Consider the following 5,711-nt stretch of genomic DNA (forward strand, 5'->3'; position numbering starts at 1 on the left):
AACGGATCCACGTGTGCCCAGATCCAGTGACTGGGAGCGATCCCAGCCAGCGAGAGGCCGGGCTCGGCAGACACTTTGGGGGATGGAGCTCAAATTCAGAGGGACTTTGCCCTCCGCGGGCCTGGTGGATCACAGTCCTAGCTTGGCCCTAGCTGCAAATTCTATCGGCACCAGGAATATTCCTGGCTCGGAGCCCTAGTTCTGGGCTGGGTTTTTCCTCTGGCTCTGCCTGCTACCCCCTCTATGTAATTTAAAAGAGCCATGGACACACACACACGCCTCGCCGCCGCCACCTGCTTCCTACCCGCTGGCTCTGTGCAGCTGCCAGTGCATCCGTGGGCGGGGTGTGTGCAAAATCCCTACTTGGATTTATATTAGGGTAGCACCAAGCGGCAGGGTGGCCTGTCCCTTTAAGAGCCACGGGGCAATTAGCCAGCTACAGGTAATCAGCACTACATCGGCCATAACGAGCTGCCTCCCAGGCTAGGCCAAACTCCACTGCAGGGAGGAAGGCCAGGGAGATTCCAGCAGGGACCGGAAATGGAGCCCCCGGGGGCGGACGGATTGAAATCCAAGCAGGGTGGGAAAACGTCGGGTTCGTTTGCTCAGGACCCTGATCGCCCTGGACTCGCTGAGACATAGCCAAAGGCCTGAGCCAAATGAATCCCTGGAAAGACAGGAAACCTGGGTGTGGGGAAACTGAGGCAGCGCCACCCCATGCGCAGAGGGCGTGGCAGGGCAGCCATGCTCGATGACAGACCCCGAACAGGATGAAGGCTGTGTCGGACACTGGACAGGTAAGAGAGACCCTTCCCTGAACAGCTTCTACTCTTAATCGGCTTCAGTGGTTCCCAAACGTTTAGGCATCACGCCCCCCTTTTTGAGTTTTGAAAAACCCTCATGTCCCACCCACCCCCAAAAAATAGCAGTAAAACTTACTGAGCAAAAAAAAAAAAAAAAAGTTGCCCTTTTAAGAGCAGAGCAGGCATTGCCCTTTTAAGGTGGCTATTTTGAAGTCTGCCTGAGACGCTCCATCCTCCCCTGAATTTTTTTACCAGACGGACCGGGATTTTCCTTGGGAGGGAGATTGATGGAGGGGTGGGGGCTGGGTTGCCTTGTGCCCCCCCCTGGAATTTCTTCATGCCCCCCAATTTGGGAATCCATGAGTTAGACAAACCATAAGTGGGAGGGGAAACTGAGGCACAGGTTTGCCTGACATCACGTAGCACCCAGGACTCCTACATCCTGCCCAGTGGTTCTCCAAGTCTCATGAATCCAGACACGTTAAGCCACAAGAGGCCGAGTCGGACAAAAAACCCCCCACGTATCTGCCACGAGACACCCCAAAGATGCCTGTTAACTCCAGACTCCAGGGTGCTCTGCCCTGAAGAAGTGTTGGAGTTCTCCACCATCCTGTCCTGCCGGGCCAGAAGCTGCGGTCTCCCCCCAGCCAAGCCACAAATTTGGGGGGGGAGCACAGCTCCAAAGAAGCCTAAACTCCCACACAAACCTGAAGTATAAAAAGTTTTACACCTAGGGGTTACATCTAGATTGCATTGCTTTCTCGGGACACCGGCGGTATCGCAAAAGAGCAACGCCATGTCCAAGGAGGCCTCCGTTTTTTCCAAAATTGTTTGAAAAGAACGGACACGCTCTTTCACCATCCCCATCAACCTCGTTCTGCGAGGTCTGGCTCAAAAGAGCACTTTCTTTCGCAATTTGGTGCCGTGTAAATGCACCAAATTTCGAAGGCGCCTCTTTTGAAAGTAAATTAAAAAAAAATATGCAAGTTGCGGCACGGACATTGCATCTCTTTTTCTGATTTAACAGTGCAGTCTAGACGGAGCCGGAGAGAGCTTGTAAGTTCACCCTTTTTAGCAGTGAAAGAGAGATATGCACACTGGTTGCTTCCCCCAGCTGGCAGTTATTTACACAGTGCATGAGATCATAAACAAAAATGTTTTTATTGCGTCTAGAAAAGCGGCTGTAAGTGATTGCAAGCGATAGCAGACAGGGCAAAGCAAGTTGCGAAATCAAAACAAAACACACCAGCTAATTTTAAGGCACTAAGACAGTTAAGCTACCGCCTACCTTGGGCCCGATCCTCCCTGCTCTTCAGTCTTAAATGTTTCCAGCAGGTATCTTGGGTGGTAATTAGAAGGAGGGGCGTCTCTTGGTGTCTGATGACTCTCGATTGTTTGCAAAAGCGGCGAGGGGTCCTGTGGCATCTTATAGACTAACCGAAGTGTTGGAGCATAAGCTTTCGTGGGCAAGACCCACTTCGTCAGATGCATGCGGTTCGTCTCTAACTTCGGTTAGTCTATAAGGTGCCACACGACTCCTCGCCGCTTTTGCAGATTCAGACTAACACGGCGACTTTTCTGATACGCTCTATTGTTTGCCTCCCCGCTTTAGATCCCTTTTGCCCAAGGTCGGGAATTCTTTGTGTTCGGTTCAACCTTTCCTCCCCCCAAAGGGGGTTGAGAATCATGTGGCCCGGCCACATCGTCTTGGTAAGACCAACTGCCGTTTGGGCGCACAGGAAAAACACTCTGTTTGTCTGAAGAAGTGAGTTTTGCCCGTGAAAACTCATAGGCTTGCCAGATGCTTTCAACAAAAATCCTGAACATGGCAAACTTGGTTGAGACGAAAAAAAAAAAAAAAAGTTGCTGCGCCTTTAAATGGCCCTGCACTCCTCACTCCCCCACCCCCGCCGGACGCAGCAGGAGAAAATTGTCCCCACCGGGCTTCCATCCAAGGGAAACAGGAAATTTTCTGGGTTTTTTTAAACAGACTACCGAACGATCCGGACAAAAAACAGACACCTGGCAACCCTAAAAGCTCATGATACTATAGATATATTTTTGTTAGTCTCTGCGGGTGTGTCTACACCGGGGCGTGACATCGGAATAATTGCCCTTATTTCGAAATCAGGTGCGTAGCCACGCTACCATGCAAAATAAAGGGCTTGTTATTTCGAAAGAGGAACTCCGGCTTGTGAAAAGGAAGAGCGTATTTCGAAATAGTTCTTCCGGGAGTGATTCTTTTGAAATAAATCGCTCCCCGGTGTAGACCGAGCCCTTCGGTGCCACCGTTGGTTTTAAAGTTACAGACTAACACCGCTCCCTGTCTGAGATAAGAACAACCAATCCATTCGCAGATTGTTGACTTGATCGCTGAGCCATTAAGTTCCAAAAGCCTCATTAGCCCGTTAACAATTAAAACCGAGTCCCACGTCGAACAGCACTTACAAGGATGCTACCTGCACAAAACGAGGAGATGCACATTTTGCAGCTCGTGAATGAGAGGTTACGTGCCCTGCTTTGCATAACGGGATGCATATTAGTAAGGCAAGTTTCATAAAGCGTGGAGAGGGGTTGGGACAGGGAGCAGAGTTGGGGGTGTGGCAATACCCCAGAAGAGCCGGAAGGGTTTGATTATTCATCTGGTGTATTGTCAGAGCATAACAGAGCCAGGCAGGACATGCACGTGCGTGTGAATTTATTCCCCAAACAGAAATCAGGATATTCGGGAGGGTGGGTTGGAGTGTCTGAAGATGTAGCCTCCTGCTGACATTTTCAAAGTGTCTCTTGCTTGGGTCGCAGACTGTCCCGTTTGGGTCGATCCTGGCTCGCCGCTTCTGTAGAGCAGCCCGCGGGCTAGCACAGTCGCTTGCTCTGCCACAGCTGACCCGTGTGCCCTTGGGCATGTCACTTAGCCCCTGTAAAAAAAACCCGAGAGGTAGATACGCTGGAGGCCAGGGATCGGGTCCAGAGTGACCTAGACAGATTGGAGGACTGGGCCAAACGTCTCCATCCCTAGAGGTGTGTAAGTCCCAGCTTGACCGAGCCCTGGCTGAGATAATTGAGCCCTACTTTTGGGGAGGGTTGGAGGGACGGGGACAAAAGCGAAATCTGTCCGGGGGAGGGTGCAGGTTACTTAAAACGGTGGTGTGAAAATGTGTGTGCCGTCTCCCGAGCTGGGGGGCAGCCTTGCTACAGGCGAGGGGGCCTGCCAGCGTCTGCGTTCCCTGGAGCGCCCCGTATGTGGTTTTCCGCAGCCCCAAAGCTGCAGCGTCCTCGCCCAACGGTTACGGGCGAACGTTTCGGCTGGGCAGCGAAATGCCTGACGGGAAACATAAGAACATAAGAACGGCCGTACTGGGTCAGAGCAAAGGTCCATCTAGCCCAGTAGCCTGTCTCCTGACAGTGGCCAGCACCAGGTGCCGGAGGGGGTGGACCGAAGACAATGATCAAGCGATTTGTCTCCTGCCATCCCTCTCCAGCCTCTGACAAACAGAGGCCAAGGACACCATTGTATCCCCTGGCTAATAGCCTTATATAGACCTAACCTCCATGAAATTATCTAGCTTCTCTTTAAACTCTATTATAGTCCTAGCCTTCACAGTCTCCTCCGGCGAGGAGTTCCACAGGTTGACTGCACACTGTGTGAAGAAGAACTTTCTGTTATTAGTTTTAAACCTGCTACCCATTAATTTCATTTGGTGTCCTCTAGTTCTTCTATTTAGGGAACGAATAAATAACTTTTCTTTATCGGCCCTCTCCACACCACTCATGATTTTATAGACCTCGATCCTATCCCCCCCTCAGTCTCCTCTTTTCTAAACTGAAAAGTCCCCGTCGCTTTAACCTCTCCGCATATGGGAAAGGGCCAGTCAAGAGCAGGCTGTTGTCATGCTGAGTGAGATGGGCCTGATCCTGGGATGGAGGGGGACAGGAATGAGGGTAGGGATTGAGAGGCAAGAGGAGAGATGGGGAGCATGATCAGAAGCTGTTTTGCCTGGTGCTAACACTTGGGCTGTCTGGGAGTAGTGCTCTATCGCCAGTAAGGCTCTATCACCAAGAGCAGTAGTGCTCTATCGCCAGTAGGGCTCGATCGCCAAGAGCAGTAGGGCTCTATCACCAGTAGGGCTCTATCACCAGTAGGGCTCTATCGCCGAGAGCAATAGCGCTCTATCGCCAGTAGGGCTCTATCGCCGAGAGCAATAGCGCTCTATCGCCAGTAGGGCTCTATCGCCGAGAGCAATAGCGCTCTATCGCCAGTAGGGCTCTATCGCCGAGAGCAATAGCGCTCTATCGCCAGTAGGGCTCTATCGCCGAGAGCAATAGCGCTCTATCGCCAGTAGGGCTCTATCGCCGAGAGCAATAGCGCTCTATCGCCAGTAGGGCTCTATCGCCGAGAGCAATAGCGCTCTATCGCCAGTAGGGCTCTATCGCCGAGAGCAATAGCGCTCTATCGCCAGTAGGGCTCTATCGCCGAGAGCAATAGCGCTCTATCGCCAGTAGGGCTCTATCGCTGAGAGCAATAGCGCTCTATCGCCAGTAGGGCTCTATCGCTGAGAGCAATAGCGCTCTATCGCCAGTAGGGCTCTATCGCCGAGAGCAATAGCGCTCTATCGCCAGTAGGGCTCTATCGCCGAGAGCAATAGCGCTCTATCGCCAGTAGGGCTCTATCGCTGAGAGCAATAGTGCTCTATCGCCAGTGGGGCTCTCTCGCCGAGAGCTGTAGGGCTCTATCGCCAAGAGCAGCAGGGCTCTATTACGGACCGCCTGCCCAGGACGGGGGGCAGTGTCTGTAAATGCTCAGGGAGGTTAGCGAGACTAAAAATCACCCCCGCGGCGATAGCGAGGGATTTCAGCTCTCCCCAGATCGACTGGGTCCGCCTCCCCCCAGGATGGGAGGCAGCGCTC

The sequence above is a fragment of the Pelodiscus sinensis genome, unplaced genomic scaffold, assembly GCF_049634645.1.
Source record: "Pelodiscus sinensis isolate JC-2024 unplaced genomic scaffold, ASM4963464v1 ctg226, whole genome shotgun sequence".
Taxonomy (NCBI): Eukaryota; Metazoa; Chordata; order Testudines; family Trionychidae; genus Pelodiscus; species Pelodiscus sinensis.